Consider the following 23,659-nt stretch of genomic DNA (forward strand, 5'->3'; position numbering starts at 1 on the left):
ATTATTTACATTCAGTATTCGTTGATTCAAGATTTTCATTACTTCTTTTTTAGTAAGTAATATTTAATTGGCTCCTGATATGAATCATTGAAAACATCTTCCTAAATACCTGACACGTGGGGGGAGCGTGTCAAGTATAAACATTAGCTATCGCCCGCGACTCCGTCTGCGCGGAATAAAAAAAACTTAATAAGTGGACTATGTGCCTATGTGCACAGATGTAGAACATAGTCTTCCAAACTATGTCCAAATTTCATCAAGATCCGTTGAGCCGTTCCATAGATACCTTCAAACAAACATCCATCCGTCCATCCAAACATTCGCATTTATATTATTAGTAAGATTACATGAACACAATAAAACGTTTGTCCTTGAGTGATGCATTGTTAAGTATTTCATTTTATAATTACTAAGTCAATTAATGTTAATAAGAGATTCTCTCGACGTGGCATAATTGAAGTAATATTTACTTAGACTTGGAGCCTTGCATACACGTTTGCCTAAACTACAAGATTTAGGTGATTCAACACGTAGTCGTTGCAGCTCGTTTGTTGTCTGTGCTGTTTTACTATCGGTTTCCACTACCCTCTAACCACATATTACCATTTAACTTAACATCCTCCCTGTCTGTAAGACTTTAAGCCTGGAAATAACTTTCGTTAAATACCCACGAGTACGAGTATGTTTATTAGTTGGACTAAAATTATAGAAAAACTCATCATCCCATAGGAATATTCTAATCAAATAAGTACGTACGGTACTGGATAACATTAAAGTTTTTTTTTGGTAACTGTAACTGACTAGCTTGTGAAAAATCATACCTTTTATATCAAAGATGAAGGCGTGAGTCGGCTAGTGTAGGTTATAGATTTCGGCTAGTTTATAGTTTTCAAGCAACTTATGACATTCAAATGCACGCAATTGTATTCTGAGATTTAAAACTTTGTAGTATAGTTAGGTTATAAAATATAGGTTTGATCGCGCACAACGTGCTTTTAAAGTGATCTGGAAACATAATGAGTGTTTTACGTAATACCGCATTGTATTGGCCGCGATTATAAAGTGTTTCTGCCTAGCCTGGGATCTTCATTAGTTTAAATGGCGTTGTCACCACCTCAAATTATGTTTACAATTGTTGCTTGTAACTTGCATTGGTTATGTAACGCAATGTCATGGCACGACAAAGTAATTATCAACGTTGGTGTACCCTAGCTTATTCCTCTTATCGTTGTTTTCGGAAATCAAAATCCCTATATAAAACAATATAGTCACCCCTCTCATTATCTTTGACAAGACAGAAATAAAAATATATTTTATATAGAGTTTTTGGTGTCAGAAACCAAGGCTGAATCATAATATGTCAGGTTATTCAGAAATGTAAAAGAAAAGGAGGATTAAAACCAAAGTTGCTAAACGCAACTTATAATAATTATAGTTAACAGTTATGATCCAAAAAATAAAGGAACATATTATAGACGTGCATGGTTTCCAATTTTGGGTTATTATTTTTGGGTACGGCGAATTTTAAGTTATAGCTCTTAATACTCTTAAAATCAACGACCTTGGAATATTAGTTTTCTTAAAACGAGTTAATAAAACCAGTCATATCCTGCTGCTTAATTTTAAAATACGCCAGACTAAGAGGGTAATATTGTTTCGGTTAATATTGTAACTGTGTATAATTCCACTTTGATCAATTGAAGTGTAAACGACTGAAAGAATTTTGAAGACTGAGATGTCATTCATAATTTTCGGACACTCAGGCTACTATTATGTTTATAAAGTTTCAAAATGTTATGCCTCTCCTTTTGTAGTGTTCTATTCTTCCAATAAAGGAATATGTTTCTTAAAACTACGAATAAACACGGACTCTCTATTATTTGAATTTCCTTCAATTGATGGACGTTATCCAAGAACCAGTAACCTTAAGAAGTTTATTGCACGCCCATAGTTATTTACTGCGAATAAATCGACTTTCTTATTTCACTGCACGACGATCTTTTCCTCAAAGCAATTGGATGGTCCCGTTATTTTTAGTTTGTTACTGAGGCACTAATAATCGTTTAATCTTTAATGAAGCAGATCCTTAGTTTATATTCGCCATACTAAATCTGACAGGAGCTATGAGCATTAAATAATATAAGTCAAATTAGATTATGACAGCTCACCAGTGCCCCCCCCCCCCCGCCGTCAATGTCTAAAAATTGTCACAAGATCCTTGCTGTTTTGTTTCTTTCATTTCATTTTCTATGCCTATGTAGCTTTTACGTGTTTAACAGAACTAATTGCGATAGCAGCGCCTCTCTCACAACTTAAAATGTATCCTCACAGTCTTACTCGTATTTTGGGTTACTGCATATAAACTTACTGCAATTGTATGAGTTAAAGAAAATTCGTTTATTTGAGTTAAAAAATACCATTATTTAAAATGGCGACAATTTCAAATTACTACATTTTTTTGTTAGCTGTACAAAGAATGTGTCAAAAAAACTTCGCTACACTAATAAAAACTGCTAAAAACCATTTTGTGCAGTTACGATAATCCAGGTAGGTAAGAATAATAAAATACCTTTATATAGTTGGATGAATTGTATTTTAGTTCTTGTTTCAGTCTAACTATGCATTCTTGTTTCAGTCTATGCATTTCCATTAGTTGAACATTTGTAAATATTTTTGTAAAGGGGTACGGCAGTGGAAACTCGCGGTTAAATACATTTATTGATGTGATACAATGAGATTTGACTGTAAAGCTCTCATTATCATAGTGAGTTTCGAATGTAGTGCGTCATATTTTCATCCCTTTAATTCCCTTTGACAAAACAAAGACAACAATATTAATACATGTCTAACTGCAGTCGAGACCCATTGTAAAGATCTTAGTTAAGTTATTGTTGTTGTTAAGTTTGAAAACATAAAATAAACGAAAATCCTTTAAATAACGATCTAAACTGTAAAAGCGAAGACTTGAAATCTGTTTACTTATGCAAAGTTTAAGGGCTGATTTTCCAAAATTGTTAATTTTCATCAGTAAAAGTATGAAATTTGCCGTGACATCTAGAACTTTCAGCTCTACGTTAATGAGCAGGTTTATTTACAAGAACATAACAACTTCCTGTGTATTAATAAAACTTACTGTATTAAATGCAATAATTATGTAAATAGCGTCCGTTTACATGATATAAACGTGTAATATTCGCTCATCTAAGCATACAAGTTATATCTTTTAAGTTAATCTTTCTTTTAAAGTATTAATAAAATATATTACAGCCTGTAATGATAGAGAAATTTTATCAGCCCTTGTTCGCGACCGTGACGTGATATCGTAAGGACAATCTAATAATATTTCAACTGAGAACTTTATATCATAAAGTCCTTAGTTGAAATTGCATGATTCACGGAATTGATATGTTTTGGCTGGAGGTTACAGACAGTAATTTATAACTGACGTAATCTATGTTTATAACATTTGAACGCAGTTGTTTACGATGTGCGAAATTGCCAATTTTTCCACGCATAATTAAGTGTTACTAATTGATCTCAGTATTTCCACCAATCCCACCAAATGTAAGTCCTGATAAATGCCCTGCGAAAGGGAACTTAAATACAGTCCTAATTTTAGTCCTCTTCTCTTATCTTAGGAAAGGATGGAGTGAGAAAATTAATTTGACGGAGGAAAGGACGCATATAAAGGGAAATATTTTCTTTCAATGCGTTGCGTCCTCCATAGATTGAAGGTACCTATGCAACGTCATAATACAATCTAATATATAAAATTCTCGTGTCACAGTTTTCATTCCCGTGCTCCTCCGAAACGGCTTGACCGATTCTCATGAAATTTTGTGAGCATATTGAGTAGGTCTGAGAATCGGCCAACATCTATTTTTCATACCTCCTCCCCATTTTTTAACTGCGCGCGGACGGAGTCGCGGGCGACAGCTAGTTATAATATATAAATAAAAAGTAACACATGTGAACATTATTGCTATCTCTGTTTATTACAAAGATAATGAGAGGGATGGAAATATTGTTTTAATACAAGAAAAACAGGTAGCATTTACAGTAACTAATAGTGTCCATTGTCGTAACAACTATCAAATAATACTTTCAACTTTCGTTCTCTTTGGAAAGAAAAGGGAGATGTAGTAAATAGATGTAGTAGAGAGTAACATTTTATCTGATTTGTCACGCTTAAGAAACTACAAACAAAACTCAATTAAATAGTAATTATATTAAATGCGATAAAAAACAAACATAAGAACAAGTTTTTAGGGTGTTTAATCCAGTCTTAAACTAAAGGCTTTGGATCAATTTTTGTAGCAAACATACGGGAGAAGTCTGACCGTTGATTACTTCTTATTGAGAAAAAGAAAAAGAGAAATAACCAATGACATACTTAAAGCTGAATTAAATTAACCTTCTCAAATAATCGAATCCGGAATCGGATCTTTCTTTGTTTAAGAATAATATTTACTTTTTTCTGTTGCAATTAATTGTTCAAGTTTGCTGACGAACATCGTTTATCTTTCGCGAATTGGATTTCCTTTTTTTAATTATGTATTATTGATGATACTTTGAAAAGTAACTACCTAGTGGATGTTAAGTTTTCCGTTTAATAATTTATTACCATACACCTCCGAAACGACTTCACCGATTTTTATGAAATTTCATATCCATAATTAGTAGGTCTGGGAATCGGCTACTATTTATTTTTCACACACATGTAGAGACTGAAGATCTGGCAGCTTCCTCGGACAAAGAATTAGTCTAGCTATTCAAAGAGGGAACGCTGCCAGTATCTTTGGAGCCAAGTCTAAAGTCATCCTTTTAATAATATATTTAAGTTTTTATATTATATTTTTTAAGGTTTTTACTTTTAGGTTCTAGAGTAATTTGAAATAGATTGCACATCCGAAGACTTTTGTAAAGGAACTGTAGAACATAGTTTGGAAGAACACATAGGTTACTTATTAAGTTTTTTAACAGTGCGCGGACGGAATCGCGAGTATCAGCTAGAAACCGAAGTGTACCAAATTCCCAAAGAATCGATCAACAGAAAGTGCGTGTAATTTAAATGAAGTAACATATTAGAGAATTGAATACATCTTTATTTCTTTTTCATTTTATTTTATAAGTTGAATGTAACCGTTCAATAAAACTAATTGCAGAAGTTTCAGGTGTTATTAGGAAAATCATCTTTTCATCGAGTTTGGGCTCGTCTGAATAATGGAATCTTGACGATCTTTTTTAAAAAAAATAGTTCTTTTAATTAATAAGAACATAATAAAAGATTGTTTTTATACGTTTCTTCTCAAGTCTTTGAAATTAATTATCGATAAGAAAATAAAAGTTGACAATATGTAAACTTTAATTACAGTAAAAGCAGCTTAGATTGTAAAGAGTTAACGTTATTGAAACGAGTATTATATTCCAAATAGAGATCTAAACATAAAAGGCGGACCCACTATTGTGAGCACAATGGGCGTGCCTAAACTTATGGGTGACAATCCCATTTCGTGCAGGTAGTCGTTTTTTTCCATCACTGTCCACAAGTTTTCAAGAGACACTAATAAAAATGTTGATCGCCAACTTAAAACAATTATCGTAGTCTACATTTTTTTCAATTAATTGATTAATTGTTATTTAAGAACGCCAGATAATATCTGAAAAGTCTGATTTTGATTGAGCATCGATCTAAACGAGCGGTTTAATAAAATATTATGTGATCCATGCGTGAACCTAAAGTATGTATATATTATGTATGAAATACAGTCTGTAGTATGAAACCCCGCCTATTCAGAATTATAATTTGGCTTTGATAATATTTAAAGTTAAAAAAAGAATTCTTATGACTTTGGGCACGAATTTCCTGGCAACACCCTGAATCTGGTTCATTTAATATACCTACTGTTGGCAGCAGCCTGTTTCGTAATAAAACTTAAAATCGCACGTGTAAAAAAATTAGGGCGCTGAGATGTCAAAGGAGGCGGCGGCGGAGGTGGTAAGGCGATGACGGGGTGTCAGGGTGGCGGGGCGCGGGTCAGGGGCGGCGAGGGCGCAGGGTGCAGCGGCGCTGCTCCGGCGCAACATAAAGCCCCCTCCGCTCCGCGCGGCTTCAGTGCCCACCGAGACCCGCGACTGTTAACACGCTTTCGCGACTCACTGCCGCACTACACCGCTGACGCTGACCCGCAACACGCGATTGTGTACACTTGTGAGCGAGGCGCGCGCCCTTTCTCTCACGCAGTGTGATCGTGCTTCGGTACGTGAATGCAAAACCGGACTGCTCTCTTGGCAAGAGACAACGAAAAGGAATCTACCGCCGTGCGGGACTCTGAAGTATTTCAACGGGTGAGTTTGATATTTATAATTTTTGTACAGCCTCAGCGACTGCCTTTTGCCTCTGCGAGGGTTATAAGAAAATATTAAAGGATATAAGTGTGGACTTCATGAAAGCCTCTCCAAGGTATCCAATCCGCGGTCTGTGTTAGGTTATCCAGGATCGAGATGAATTAAATATTTCAGATATGCAGCCGCCTCTTATACTTAACCGTTTCCTTCGACGGGTTAGAACTGCGCGCCGAACGAAGCGGTGCTCTTAAGGTGAACAGCTCTACGGTATTTGTAAATATTGAGACTCGATGCGAATAGTCCACTTTTACGTCGACTTTGAAACAAAAAAAAATTAAAAGACGCATTCACGTTTTATTTTTATTTTCGTAGTATTGTACGTTTGAAAAATTTAAACGTCCCATATCGATGTCACAGTGAAATGTGGCTGGCGATTCGACGCGTATGTTTGATTCTTTTGTTCAAGTATTATTCACTGCGACTGGTACGAAACACAAAAACCCATTATAACAGCAATGTATTCGCCGTCAGTTTGTTGGGTAACAACTGAAATATTGCCGTCCAGCGCCCCCCGGGCTCATTCGTCCGACACTAAACAACTCGTCGGTCGTCGTTTATAGGATTCTGTTACACGTTCATCAAAACACAACTTTCTTTTTCACAGAAAGTAAACAGAATGCGTCGTCCGATACATTTTCAAAGTTTACCTTACTCGACAATCGGTCATATGATATTATGACCCGTATAAACAACATTATTGTAACGAAGAACAATGTTATTGTGGACATAGGAAACAAGTCCAAGTGATTGCGCCCGCTCCTATTATCAGTCCACGTGTACATACATAACTTACATAGATATAAGGTCCAAATTCTTTCTTTAAATTTGTACGTTCATTTCTTTACTGAGGTGACTTTTTTGTATATTACCTACCTACGTTAACGAACTAATCGACGCATTAATTAATGGCATGTGCTCATTAGATACTTTCGAAGAGATAATGGCTTTTAACTTGTCTATAAGTGCATTCAAAGAGCTACTTAGCAATGTTTAAATTGAAAAATGTCCGTAAACACGTTCTCTTAAGTAAACATTAACATTCTACTCTTTTGGAATTAATATTTTATACGAATTTTATGTATATTATATGTTAAGATAGTTAACAGGATGTAATCTTAAATATATAATCAAATCAATATAAATACATTTAAATCCTAATGGACAGTCTATTTAATTTTTAGCCGACTTCAAAAAGGAGGTTATCTATTCGACTGTTTTTTTTTTATAATTGTGTTTCGGTGGCTAGTGGCTACTGTGATATTTCATATTGTGTAATATAAAAAATTCCGTTTTTTTTTAATTAATTTTCGATTTAAAAATATTAAACAAGTTATCGCGCCTTCCTGCAATTAAAAATAAAAATTACCCTGGTAGTTTTTCATAAAACTTCAAATATAATTATGAAAAATTATAAAATAATATTAAAAAATATTTTACATTTCAAAATGTTTATTTTATTGCGTCTTGACATTATTTTAAATTGTTTCATATTTTTATTACAATCTTTAGTTTGTAGCTTCAGCTATTTGTAATGTATAATATTTAATAAAAAAATATGTTGTTTAATCTTGAATACAGTTTAAGTGGTTTTTTACTCGATTGAGAGTTAATTCTTACAACAAAAAGCAGTACTTTGTCGATGCATGATGAGTAATTATTCAATTATCTTCTATATACAAGGACTGGAACAATTTCTGTATCACAGTGGTTTTCCTCCATCATTACGATTTAGGTTTCGTAAAGGTTAGTTAGGCATATTTTATATTCAATACATATGTACCTATACGTCTTACCACTTATATACTTAATTTATTAATTATATGTTTGTACGTGAATAAATTAATGCTTAGGTGTACTTGTCAACAGTCGGTTTTTACAAACTGGTCGTGTTGGAACAATATTTGAAATATTATTGCATTCAAGTGCATTATGAAATAATTGCACTTGAATGCATTATTTCATAATGCACTTGAAAACAAGTGTAAAATTGTATACATATTTCAAGAAATATATTTAAGTAAGCATATAAGGGGACCGCAAAATACTAGAATGGCGGCCACAGACAGGTCGACGCAGCGTAGACAGGCCTCCCGATGATCTGGTCAAGGTTGCAGGAGTATCCTGGATGCGGGTAACACAGACATAGTGGCGATCTTTGAGGGAGGCCTATGCCCAGGTGTGGGAGTTTTGTGGATGAAAAGAAGAAAAAAGCTAAAAAATTAGTAGTAAATTCTTTTAAAGACATTTAAAAAAAATATCAACAATAAAAGATGACTTTAAAATATTAGATGCTATTACTTTTTGGCGAAGTAAAAAACTCTGCTGTAAAGCGGTTTTTGTTTAATAAAAATGCCAATTTATAATGTGCTTGTTATCTTTAAAATCGCTAGTTTGAAAAACGCGATTTTATTATATATATTTTTTTTCAACGCATATCTCTAGGAAGATTCGCCATTGAAAGTCTCCTTTTACGCAGTCAAATGCTCTAGAGTAGTCAATGAAACACATAATCATTGGGTCATTGAATTCACGGGTCTTCTCGATGAGATCCCTTTAACAAAATGTAGTAACTTCTGGTTAGAAATTATTATAGAATATTATATAGAAATTATTATATTAAATTCTTATGTAAATATATGTATGCACAGATGACGATAAAATATAAAAAGTCACAGATTGATTGTTTTATAGGTTAGTAGACGGACGACAAATATATTACCTCTGAAATTTAAACACTTCTTGACCCTCTATTGGTCACGAGCTATAGGTTGCAAACCCATGTCAAGATTATGTCCATAGCGTAATATGTTACATGAGTGATTTCCAAGATGTGACGTAGCGTATGCGTGTAAAGAAAAACAATAAACAGTTTGCCGTTTTCTCGTTAACTTCGTAAGTCCTTAGCAGAGGTGCGTTACCAAATGATTGTTACAAGCGACGTGTCGCAACTTGTGGCGAGGACGTGTTTGTTTACTTGCTACATGTCGAAACAACTCACAGTTTCGGAGCCTTCGGATCCTCCCCGGTGCTAAATTTAGCCTGTTAGTATATGTGATGTATTTCCCAGAATCATTCATGAGTTGAATATGTTACCTGCAAGTAACCTAACGAATTAATGTTTTTTTTTTTATAAATTCTTAATCTTTGAGACCGCTCAATCAATTTTATGCTATTTTGTAGATAAGGTTTCAACTTAAAGAATATTTTTAGAAACTACAAGTGTATCTATTGAAATAGAAAAGGAACAATCATAGTAATCAGAAAAAACAAATTAATAAAATAAAATTAAAATTAAATCAAAAAAAATTGTATAAGCAAAACCACAGATCTCGCCGCGGTTGCGTGTAGCCGAGAAAATCGTTTAAAATAATGCGTCATTTGAAATTAACTTAACCAGATATAACTGGTACGATGCGGTTTGTTCGCTTGACTTCATTGGTGCCATGAAGAAACGTGGAAGGTGGACGTGTTGCGTAACTTTGCTAGGAAGCATAAACAGTGCTCGTACGAAATATAAATTCGCGTTCTTTATTATGTCTTTTATGTCTTCACATTGATTTAAGGCTGTCAAAATTAACTCGTTTTTTTAACACATCACACTAATATTTCGCGTTTGAAGGTAGACAAAAAAAAATTAAGGTGCGTCTGGTCGGATGTCATCATCTGAGAAGCATTTAAATTTTGAAACAATATTTTATTGGAATTATGTATGTATTTTATAAATTCAAATCAAACTAGAATGACAGCATAAAGCGTGTGATTAACATTTCGTTTTTTTTAAATAAGTAAGAATTGTAAGATAAAATTAACTAAGCGTGTTTTCTTATTTAATTACACAATTATTATATTAATGTTGGTATTAAGTAAAAGAACTATGAAATAGCTTCAAATGCCTTATTAAATTAGACTATTAGTGGAATTTGCTTATACTATTCGTAGTTGAATTAATAAATATTGAGACTTAATGTATATTAAACTTTAACTATGAACACACCAACCATGTTATATGACAATAGAAAAAATTCTACTACGGACTTAATTTTATTATAAACTTGAATTTATATTATGGAAACAATTAGTACCTGTATGTTATAATTAAGACTAAGTTTAGTTGTGATTGAGCCAAACGAACAATTAAAAAAAAAAACAATACGTTGGCATAAAAAGTCTTTTGAAGTAAATGAGAGAAAAAATTACAAAATCTTCATTACAAGCTACAAATAATGTTGAATTTTTCTAAGACTAGATTTCAGGTTATTAGAATATTTTGGAATCACGTCAAAAGTAAACCGGTATGTACAAATACGTATTTAAAATGAATTCTGTAATACGTTTTAAACCAGTTTCTAAGTCGTTTCTCTTAATGGCTCTTGTGTTAGTGAATTGTTGATTCAAACGGGGGTTTGGCTCTTGTAGGTGCACTTGATACAACCTTGTCAAGGTTGCAATGAATTAAATATTACTTGTGTGTACTTATAACTACATTATGATATAAATAGATATTTAAAAATAAAGTTCCCTGCCTTTTAAATTACAATTTAAGTTCCCTTCTGTTACAAATTTGTAGTGCGACAATCTTGTTTCATCCCCTAAAAGTACGGGAAGAAAGTTTTTTTAAAAAAATATTTTCCTTCTGCAGGATCATTTTTAAAACTTTCTTCTTAATACTGTTTTTGAAAATTCATCATCAACGTGCACGTAGTCGCGGGCGTCAATTAGTTATAAATGAAATGATTTAGCAATGCATTGTCGACATCAAAGACGACTGCGATATACATCTTCTGGTTGCATTCATGTTTAATTCCATTTCTTGGCTACGTGGCAAAAGGACTAAGGAAAATTAACCGATTATCATGCGCCGTCTCGGAAACCTTCGTGATAAGTTATTTAAAATCCTTTTGTTTGTTGTACGAGGGCAATAAGAAAGATAAAGTTATCTTATGATCAATCCACCATTTTTGTAGTTAACTTTGATGATCTGTAGTTGTTAAGATTATTGTAGGTACATTACAAAACATTTTACGTAATTCAATGTAATTATTAAGTAATATGAAAACAATAATATTAAAGCTATTACTGGTGCTGTAAATTGAGTTTTAAACGTGGATAGACCCATCAATGATTATGAATGGTTGGGTATTAATGTTGGAGTAGTATAATCTGCTTAGATGCTGAGATGTGCACTGGCTGTTTTAGTTTTATGAAAGTGTACGTCAGTCATGTGTCAAGTATTTTATATAGTCTTTCAAGAATAAATTTTCCCATGTAAACGTGTGTTCTTCATCAGGTTATGGGCCCAGAAACGCAATATTATCAGGTTATGGGCAAATAATATAAAACGTTAACATAATGGCTCAATCAGTGCGAATAGAGTTACTGAATAAAGAGAATTATGAAACGTGGAAAATACAAGTTCAAGCATTGTTAACGAAGACGGAAGGTTGGCAATACGTAAGTGGGAAAAATGTTAGACCGTGTTCAACACCAGGTAATGAAAAATTATTAGATGATTGGTTAGCTGCAGATGAAAAAGCGAAGGCAGATCTGATTTTGTCTATAAGTCCGAGTGAGTTAAAGCACGTAAGAGGGTGCATGACTTCACGAGAGGTGTGGTTGAGACTCGAGTCTATATATGCATCTAAAGGACCTGCACGTAAAGCAATTTTATTGAAACAGTTAACATTACATCGTATGCAAGAGGGCGAGGATGTGCGTGAACACATTTCAAAATTCATGGACGCTGTAGATAAACTGAATGATATTGGAATCGAAATACATCGAGATTTGTTATCAATATTATTGTTATATAGTTTACCAGCAAGTTATGATAACTTTAGATGCGCAATGGAATCCCGCGACGATTTACCTACGGTGGATATACTAAAAATAAAAATTTTGGAAGAGGATAGCTCGAGGCGACAGAATAATAATTCTATTGAAATACAAGGAGCTATGTATGCTAAGAGAAATGGGACGAGAAATAAGTCATTCAAGAACGTCAGTACTGTATCTAATTCCGGTGGTACATTCAAGTACAAATGTTTCAAATGTCATAATTATGGTCATAAAGCTAGTGATTGCAAAATAAAGAAGAAAAATCATGAGATAGGATGTGTAACTGTAGAACAAAACAATTATGAAACGTTTAATTGTAATGGTTTATCAAATAATTTAATACGCAATTCTTTTATTTTAGATAGTGGGTGCACATCTCATCTCTGCAAAGATCCTGAATTTTTTGTTAAAGGGGTTTTTCCGTATACTGCAAAATTAAACTTGGCTAGTAATCTGTCGACAAATGTCAAAGGTAAGGGTGATATTAATTTCGTAGCTTCAAATGATCGAGACAAACGTCAAATTCTGCTTCGCGATACTTTGTACGTTCCCAATTTAAGAAGTAATTTAATTTCAATTGCGAAAATTACTGAAAATGGTCATAATGTTCTTTTTAAACGTGATGTTGCTTATGTCACTGACAACAAAGGCATTATTAAAATGACAGCTGATCGTGTGGGTAACTTATACAGAGTGAGAGAAGTGAAAAATAGAATGAATGACGCGTTAGTTGCTATGAATGTGGATGTACGTTTGTGGCATGAGCGTATGGGTCATTTAAATGCACGAGATCTTATGAAATTACTGAATACTTACGGATTTGATGTTAAGACAGAGGATATGAATGTATTATATGACTGTGAAACATGTACGAAAGGAAAAATGACTGCACTACCGTTCTTGAAGACGAGAGGCCCATGTAACACTAAATTAATGATTGTCCATTCGGACGTGGTTGGACCAATGAGAACCGAATCTCTCGGTGGAGCAAAGTACTTCGTTACTTTTATAGATGACAGTACACGTTGGTGCGAAGTGTACTTGCTCAGTAAGAAAAGTGAAGTATTGAACGCGTTTAAAACGTATAAAACTTTTATTGAAAAACAGTCTGGTATGAAAATTAAAGTTCTTCAGTCTGATAACGGTGACGAATACTGCAACAAAGAATTCGATGTCTTTCTAAGTACAGAAGGAATTCAACGTCGTTTGACGGTTGCACATACACCTCAAATGAATTCTGTAAGTGAGCGTATGAATCGTACTCTCACAGAGATGGCGAGATGTATGTTATTGTCTTCGGGACTGTCTAGTTGTTTTTGGGCTGAAGCTGTGGCAACTGCCTGCCATATTATAAATCGCTGTCCGACTAATACTTTTAATGGTGACACGCCGTATAACAAGTGGTATGGAGAACCAGCTAATATTGAGTACATGCGATGTTTTGGTTCTAAATGTTTAATTTTAGACAAGACGCCTAATAAAGATAAGTTTGTCGCACGTGTTCGAGAAGGCATAATGGTGGGATACCCACGAACTTCTAAAGGATATCGAATTTGGATACCAGATGAACATAAAGTTGTTATTGCACGAGACGTGAAATTCCAAGAAAGTCAAAAGAAAGATAGCAATGTAGATGGAAATGAGATTATCGAAAAGGATAAGAAATCAAATAATGAATCGATAGTTGATATAGTATTCAATACAGAGACGATATGTGATGATATTGAAATTGTACATGAAAATAACATAAATGATAACAATGATAATGGCGATGCAAGTAAAAATGCAACTGGTGGAATAAATGAGATTATATTAAAAAGAATGCCTGGAAGACCGAAAATACAAAGAGGTCAACGTGGAAGGCCTAAGAAGTTATATAATGTTAAAGAAACAGAAATCAGTAGCTACATCGTCGATGAAAGCTGAATGCATGAGGAAGCTGAATACGAGCCTGGCAGAATATATATGAAAGAGTGTATATATATTTGAATAGCTTATTAGCTGATGTAGGTTTGGATAAACTTGCTAAAGTGGTGATGCATGTTGACAATAGAGGTGCGATTTGTTTGGCTGAATGTCCTAAACGTAGTGTACGTCCTGTACGTAGTGTTATGACAGAAAAATATTTAACCTTAAGGCATCTGTCAACGGATTTAATAATAGCTGACAATATCCAAACATTTATTTTGTGTAAAAGGTTTAGGGCTCGTAGATAATGCAGATTAAAGGGGGCGTGTTGGAGTAGTATAATCTGCTTAGATGCTGAGATGTGCACTGGCTGTTTTAGTTTTATGAAAGTGTACGTCAGTCATGTGTCAAGTATTTTATATAGTCTTTCAAGAATAAATTTTCCCATGTAAACGTGTGTTCTTCATCAATTAACACTAGTTACATATATAATTGGATAATCATCTTAACGGGCTGTTTTCGCATTAAAAATACTATGACAATAGTAATAACGTAATATAAAATTAAAACTAAAGGTAACAAAAATCTTACTAATGTTCTAAATGCTAAAGTTTAGATGGATGAATGTTTGTTAGAAGGTATCTCTGGAACACCTCAAAGGATCTAGATGAAATTCGGCATAGATGTACATAATCTAAAAGAACACATAGGCTAGCACTAAATATGTTTTCTTACTTCGGCGCGAGCGGAATCGCGGGCGATAGCTAGTAAAACATATTTTTATAAAACATGATTTTATGAATAAATACGACGAGCTTGTTTTTTGAAATGGACAATGTATTTAGCTTACTTTGTTAAAATGTCTCATACCAATGTATGTTTCGGAAGATAACAAACATTTCCTAGTGCATTAGTTACGGCTTAATTAAATTCTAGACACAAACAAATTGTCTGGAAGAACGTCTCCTCTCTATCAGCACGTCACGGAATTATTTAGTTTAGTTTAAAATAGACCTTTAAGATTGACGTGAGTCATATATTCAGTGGCCTAACCACAAAACGGTAAATATGAAAAGTTAGGAAGTTTTTCATGGGAAGGAGGAATTTCAATGCGGTTTAAATATTATTAATTTTATACGCAGTCTTATGAAATTAAAAATGTTTTCATTTTATTGATTTTTTTTTGTTTTCACGAGTTTAAGTTAGACTAAAACGTAGCTAATTGCTGATTAAAAAAATAGATTTCTAAAATTTAACTTTGTAATTAGTACGAACTTCGTTTACGCGCTCTAAGTTAGTTCGCTATTTATTTTTTTCAAATTATTTTTACCTTTTTTTAAAAGTATTTATTTGGATTTGTTGAGAAGTAAACTGAAGTTTTGTGGTAGCCTGATTGTGATGTGATGAAACAATTATAGTGATGATATATGAATGATAAGAGATTCTTATCAAGAATTATATGATTACAACAATTTTCATATTGACATAAGTTTTATGTAATGTTGATATTTAACTACGATATGTTGAATACAATCACTCTTATTTCGAAATATTGCTTAAATTTGAAGCCAATTATCAGAATCATATAAGATTCTTATTAGATCTTATCTCTTGAAAAGTTTTTGTAATGTTTCTTTCTTTCTTGTATATTTCTGATGTACCCGAATTTAAAAATGCATGGTTTAAATTTAATAAAATACATTCTTAAGTACGCAAAAATATTTTTCGTACTCTGTATACGACGCCGTCGCGCCTGCAATCACTAATATTGGTATTTTACAAGGTGTATGAGAGACAAGTTTACATTATACGTGACTAACATTTTTTTATGAATACCGCCTTAGACTGTAAAATGATGACACATAAAATATAAAAGAACAATTTGAATTTAAAGAAAATACATAATAAGTTTTCTTATCACGAATCGACGATGACTCTGGATGTAAAAACCGGACAAATGTAACCGAAATCGGTAGTTGGACATCCCATATTATCACTCTCTGACTTAAGATGGCAGAAAGAATTTGCCAGCGCAAAGCTGAAACGTGGAAGTTGCCTTGAACTGATAAATAAAAATATTATTTTATTACCATATATGAAAAACAAATACGATGCTCCACGGATATACAGTCAAAGCGAGAGTACAAGGGACGCGGGATTTGTTTCGCGCTTATGGAGTTCGTACGCTGGGACTGGACAATGACTCTCGCTTATAGAGATTTTTTGCTTATCCAAATACAAATGCAGAAACTACGGATTTTAACAGATTTCTTTGTGAGTGATCTGAAATTTATTTTCAAAATATCGCAAAGATTTCTCAGTAAAAATGTCAACTGGCAGTCGGTGACTGTTCGAGATGCGACAAGTCAGAATAATATGAAACACGACTGTCCTTATCACGTCTTGAATACTTGACTTGAATATTTCGCGTGCGATTGCAATAAATTTTATTGTTTTTTTGTTATCACTCCTTACATAAAACTTGAATATTTATGACGACGCTTCTTAATCTTGTCACTGCCTTAATATTGCTGAAACACGATCGTAATGATTCAAATTGAGAATATTATTTTTCATACATTTCTTTAACTGATCATAAGGTAAGCTAATTTTGAAAGAATAATACGAATTATGTTGAAAATATTAGTAAACCATAACGTATTACAGTATGTTTCGACTGCCGTGACACTTAAAATTCAAACATATTGTCATCCCTTTTATAATCTTATTTATATATATAAAAGAAAGTCGTGTTAGTTACACTATTTATAACTCAAGAACGGCTGAATCAATTTGACTGAAAATTGGTGGGCAGGTAGCTTAGAACCAGGAAACGGACATAGGATAATTTTTACCCCTTTTTCTATTTTTTTTTCCGCGCGGACGAAGTCGCGGGTAAAAGCTAGTCATTGATAAAACATAGACAACAATATATATTAACACAAATGTAAGCAGTGAATTTCTACAGTTATAGCGACGAGAACGATGTATGATAGAAATTATTTCTGGTCTTTAAATATTAAGAATCAGGTATCGTGCTACAAAGTAACATAAGGTGTGAGAAATGTACAGACAAAACATTTACAAGTCTAGTCTTTGTTTAAATAATGTTAAGGAATAAGATACAAATGATTCAGAATTTTATATTCAATAATTATCCGGAATCAAAAACAATTAAATAAGAATTTAAAACGTGAGTTTTTATATGTTTCAGTCGTTTAATATTTTCATAATATGTTTTATGAATTTTCTTTTATTAATTTTATTGTTGTAACGTGTAATGATAAAATTATAGAAATAACACATATTAGTAGAAACACACTTCGTAAAATGTGTGGCATATTTTTCATGCCATAAACATAGTACATTTATAGTACAAATAAAAATTCAAATAAACTTTTGTCCTTGAATGTTTTTTTTTTATTAAAAAAGTGCATAATTGTCTAGCATTTAATCTCCAAAAGTGTTTTTTGCATAATTTTATATTATTTAAAAAATATTTTTTTTTAATCACTAAAATTATAAGCTAATTGATTATTATTAGGTTAATAAACAAATAAAGGCGTATGATTAACACACGCTTTTTTTGTTTGTTTAACATAGTGTACCGCATATCTGCAAGAAAAGTTTTGCGTATCGAATTCCCAAAGTGTTTCAATGACGGTACGAACAAACTGCAGTAGATATCTGTATTAGATATTCATACCCTTTGGTTTACACTGGAGTCGAACAATGAAGAACACACAGGAAGTAATCAACACATATACATCCTGTAAGAATTGTGTTCATAATTGCTTGCTAACTACTATAATATATGTGATTTTAACATTGTGACAACTCTATTGTATACGCTTTAAAAATCAAACGAGTGGCATTAGTATTTTGTAGCATTTTTGCCCTACTGGTAGGGAAAGGGAATATAGGGGAAATCTGACAATTAAATGTTTATTGCTCTCATTGGTGTATTTTAGCTGAATCGACTTCAAATTAGATCTAGTTCGATTTTGAAGTCAATTCGTATTTTCGTAGGGTATATGGGTGTGGTCAAAAGACCTTATTATTTTTTTTTAATTAATTAGTATCTCAAATATTTACTCATCTGAATTCATGCTACATTTGAATTCATGACAATAAGCGGACATATTTTTTAAGTTAACCTCACTTAGTCAAGCTAAGACGTGATGATGGCGAGATGTTGATTGTCGGTGCATATCTTATAGGTTAGTCGAAAAATTGCAATGTTATTCATAATGGCTTCGAACTTGGAACTTTGGCCCTGGTAATAAGTAATTGTTGCGGAACAATAATGTCAGACCTTGCATTAGGACGTGTTGATTATCCGACTTTGTTGTATTTAATATGTCGGCTAAATTGAAACGACATCCTTAAGCGATCTGGTATTGAAAACAATTTAATGATTAAGGTCTCCGGACTCTTAGTAGAAGCGCATCGCTTCTTTATTGATATATGAAATAAAAGTAGTCTATTTTATTTGGCGAGAACAAAAGTGTACATTAAGATTTCTATAAGAAATAACAAATTATCGTTTTTTTTTTCTTTGGTGTTAATGAGGTTGTCACAATCTCCCTTGTAAAACTGAGCCTAAAAATATTTCTATTATAGTTTCTCCACTTTTCGTTAAGACCTGATTTAAAAAAAAAGACCAAGCTAATTTTAAGCTCAGATTAAATAAGTTATATTCTATTTAAAAGTTAATCATCATGCCAACATAACAAATCTTTTTTTCCACTTCTAATGTAGGCAAAGTTTATAAAAATGGGTTGTGCATTTAGCACGAAACATAATGTAATTAAATAATAGGTATTCCTTCATTATCAGCGAAGCTAGACTTGATTTTATTACTTGTTCAGGAATTTTTCCAAGTTCATGAAATCGTGATTACGTATTATGATCGAAGGCGATTCGAGGTGAACTACAAAGTTCAATGCGTATAAATAATTCATAGAATTTTTATTGAGAATATCATAGCGTTTATGACATGAACTATGACATAAAAAATTATGGCGTTTAAATATGTTCAAAGATAAAAAAATGCGTTATCCAAATTTACAAATTGTAATAAGGACAGCTATAAACGTATCATCAAACAGTCGATGATGCCAGTACCATTTTTATCGGCAACAGAAAACTGGTCCGTGTACGGCAAACGTAAATTGCTGCCGACTTCTTAAAACAGTCCATGTATGTTAGCACTAACGATTAATGAACATGTTTGCACATAGTGTATGTATATATATAGCTCCAAGATGTCAGTGCGATGGTGACGACAATTTCGAGATAATGATGTGGGTAGCACTGCTTGAAGCAGTCCGTGTATATTGATCCTATGGTTGTGAATAGATTGTGAACATTTGATGATTTTTATTTATGAAGTGGTCGTTTTACTTATATCAGATTTAATTACTATATAGAGATATATATCTTTATAGTAATCAAGTACTTCACAATAGATTGGCACACTTCCTCATAGATATTGTAAATTACACTTGCTTATTATGTCAACAAGTCTTTCGGAAAACCGCTAAACGATTACCGCACAATACCAGTTAGTTAACGTGACACTAGTAAACAAAGTGCAGTTTTATAATAATTAAATCACGTTTGTCTTATACAGACATGATTATTCATAAATTCCTAAGTGATCGCTCCATATCTATCGGATTACTTTTATGTACTTTTAGAGAAGTGGACAATATAAATATGTGATTAAGAGAATATCTTGCTATGGGGCAAGTTTTTCATTTAAATAAAATAATTTAGTTCGTTCGGATGCAAAATCGATAGTTGGTATAGACAACTGCAAGGGATCACAAAGGCTAATTGTAGTTTGCATTCGCCAATAAAATTATACTGGCTGAAAACTTCGGTATGTACTGACTGCGTCTGTGCTGATAGGCAGTGTATGTCCTATCTTAGATTTTTATTTGGAAATTAAAAACTTTAATGATGAGATGTAGACCGACAAAGTTATCTGATAGACTAGATTATATGGTAGACGTAAGTCAAACTAAATTATGATAGCTCCATAACAATAGGGAGGGATGACAATTGCCAAAAAGTGTCCAAAGATCCTTGTCGTACTCTACCTGTCGTGTTTTTTTCTTTAACGGCATTTACTTTGCGTTACCTAACCTAACCGCGATAGGAGGGACTCTCTTACCAGTTCAGATAACGTTGTCGCACTTTTAACCATACAGTTTCTTTTATTGCAGTTTGGTTGGAAATGCACAAAAGATTTCTGTCACTATTGAATGGCTGTTAAACTTCGCAACAAGGTCGAGATATGTAACCTCTTTTGGTAATTATACAAATGAGCACTCGATGCCAACAACTGCCAACATCGTACCTTGAATTTGTCACAAAGTATTATTGGTGATTCAAAACAATGTACGACTACATTGACACTTGTATAATTAGTTTAACGGCAGTGAAGATATTATGAAATAATGAGTTTTTTAATCCCTCAATAAATTATTCCCACTAATTTACGATGTTTCCACCATACAAACGAGTAAACATTGTTTTTTATATTAAAAAAGATAGATTGTTCCTCGCTTTAAGGTACTGAAGTTAGCTATATCACGTAATGCTAGACTTGACTTTGAGAAATATACTTTCATATCTTACTAATATTATAAATGCGAATGTTTAGATGTATGGACGGATGCATGGATGTTTCATAGAAGGTATCTCCAGAACGGATGCACGAATCTCGCTGAAATTTGGCATACGTGTAGAACATAGTCCGGAAGAACACTTAGGCTACTAATTAGTTTTTTTTTAATTCAGTTCAGTATATAAATATATACATTATGTAATAAAATATAAATTCCAACCTTCCTGATGAGGGTATTGTTTACAAGTATATAATATACGACTATTTAACATTGAGCATATTATATCTAGTTATTTTTCTATCCTTAGAATCCTCTTCGGAAAGGTCAACTTCTAGCAATATAATTATTATTCTAATATAATCACGCATCATCGTTTCCTGTTGAATATCATTTATTAGTCGTTATAAAAATATGTTATTGGGTAAAAACATATTTTCAATGTGAGGTCAGGAAAAAATTACCATCAAAATATAAAACCATAAAAACATAAAAATCTAATATTATGTCCGGTAAACTGCGAAAGGAGCAAAACTATCTTGAAACATGAAAGATGTAAGATAGTTTTTTTAAGTATATTAGAATAGTTTATATTGATATTTGATATTAAAACAGACTTGTAGTCTCTTCAATGTTAATTTTCCATTTGAAAACGTATTGTTTGGCTTAAACAAAAGTTTCAGCTCCCGAAAAAAAAAATTATCAAATGTACATGGGATTGGCTCCTGAAACACAGGGCTTTGCCCTAGTTCAGGAACCAAGGCTTCCACATAATTGTGTATATGAGTGTTACAATAAAGCAGTTATTATTATTATTATTATGTACAGCATCCTTACATAATAAATTGCAGGATAACATATTGTGATCACTGTTTTCTCAAAGAAAATGAAAAGGTTGACAATGTATGTTTGTGTATATGTTTCTTCAGTGGAAACGGACAGTTGAAAGAGGTTATAGAAACAAGTATTGCGAAACGTATGCTTCGGCGATCTGCGCGGATAGAAAGGATGGATGAGGCAAGAGAATCGAAGAAAATTCATGTTACACAAAAGTGAGTGGCGTTTGCTTTATCTGATGTATGTAAATACGAATCAGGAATAATTATAAATAACAAATATGGATTCAATTTAACAGAAAGAATGGATTTAAACGATTTCTGTATTCTATTCACACTCATTCTAATATGAAGCAGCGTCTAAATTATGACTTCGACATTAAAACATAATAAATAAATAATAATAGTCATAAAATAGAGGAAATGAAAGTCGTGACGTTGATAGGTAAATAGCCAAATATTTGCAAAGAAACCCAAGATCATTTATAAATTCCGGTCCACATAAACAGCGAAGAGTATGCCCGCTGTGAATACGGCAATCGACTAAATAGCCTCTAAAAGTAACGAGTTTAGAGACCTATTCAAAACGGACAAAACAAATATCCAAGGTACAGGAGACCGTTAAGTTGGCATAGATAAAGACGTCTGACATCGTTTAGATCGACGGAACGAGGTCTCCTGTTGACCACTGAAGCAAACTAGCCAGCATCCTGACAATTACGTTCGCAATGGATACACACACGAAATAAAATTAAAATTCTTGCTCTGTTTGTGCCATTGATAAATGTTGGTATATATTTTGTAACCGGCATTTATTTTTAGTTCTAGACTTGATTTAAGTGAGGAAAAAGTATAAAAGCAATTTATTTTATTAACAAGTTATGGTCATAATATATTCTGCATACTCTAAATGTGTCGATAGAAATTTATCTTGAACTTTGTCACATTAATATTTTGAAATCAAATTCATTAAACTTATTATTATTATTTTTTTACAAAAAATTCAGACATAAGAATCAAACGTCCGTTTTAAATATACTCGTATACGCCCATAATAAGACTGTTTGACCTAACAACTATTATAATACTATTAAACAAAAGAATGATACGTTGATACAAAATATTGAGATGTATATAATATACTAGCTGTCGCCCGCGATTCTGTCCGCGCGGCATTAAAAACAAAACTTTCTAAGTATGTGTTCTTCCAGACTATGTCTACAACCGTGCCAAATTTCATCAAGATCCGTTCTGGAGATACCTTCAAAAACATCCATCCATCCATTAGTAAGATTACATTGATATAATACATGTTTCATCGATCTATTGTCTTTTATACACATAGTTACGCTAACATTAAGTAAAACTATCCTATGGACTTAAAATAAAAATTAAGTGATGGTATACAGAGTATTCGTACGAATTCAGCGGCATTTACGTTTTCTGACTAAAGAATATTTTGCCTTGACTGAAAATCAAATCTAGGACCTTAGAAACAGGGTACTTACCACTTGAAAGACTACGCTATGCTCTGATTAAAGTACAGCACGTAATAAGAAAAGTTACCTTTATATTAATTGCACTACAATCTAAAGTCACTTTACTAAAGTATGTAGTTATGTCTTTGTGTTTCTGAAGACATATTGGAATACAAAATCGCACAATGTAATAAAAAATTTTTGGTACTCGTCTTTTTTTTAGCTCTTCTATGACAACGTCAATACTCTGTGGCTTTTGACAAAAACTACTCTAAATTCTAAAATTTACCTGATTCATACGGTCGTGAGAACATATTAATATTCACTTATTACCCTGGAATGCGGGGAAGTGAAGGTAACCTACGTCATTTTACTTTTCTCAAGGCTTGTTTGGAGCAACAAACAGGTACATTGCACTATTAGCTTATACCGATCATTGTTCATTATATAAATTAACTGTCAAAAAAACGTACGTACTAAAAGGGACAATTTCGTATTTGATTAACAACTTTGTAAACCAATTACGTTTAAATAAACACGCTACAAGTTTTAAATGTTA

At 32.8% G+C, this 23,659-nt stretch overlaps 1 protein-coding gene across 2 annotated transcripts in view; it reads left to right on the plus strand.

Moving 5' to 3' along the window:
* The first annotated feature begins 6,097 nt into the window (after positions 1 to 6,097).
* LOC106717275 (UNC93-like protein) overlaps positions 6,098 to 23,659 on the plus strand; it is a 67,336-nt gene continuing 49,774 nt past the window's right edge. For both annotated transcript variants that reach the window (XM_014511080.2, XM_014511081.2), the window contains exon 1: positions 6,098 to 6,348. The gene's annotated coding sequence lies outside the window, so the exon portion shown is untranslated. The remainder of the gene's footprint in view (positions 6,349 to 23,659) is intronic.

The sequence above is a fragment of the Papilio machaon genome, chromosome Z (assembly GCF_912999745.1).
Source record: "Papilio machaon chromosome Z, ilPapMach1.1, whole genome shotgun sequence".
In the NCBI taxonomy this organism is placed as follows: Eukaryota; Metazoa; Arthropoda; class Insecta; order Lepidoptera; family Papilionidae; genus Papilio; species Papilio machaon.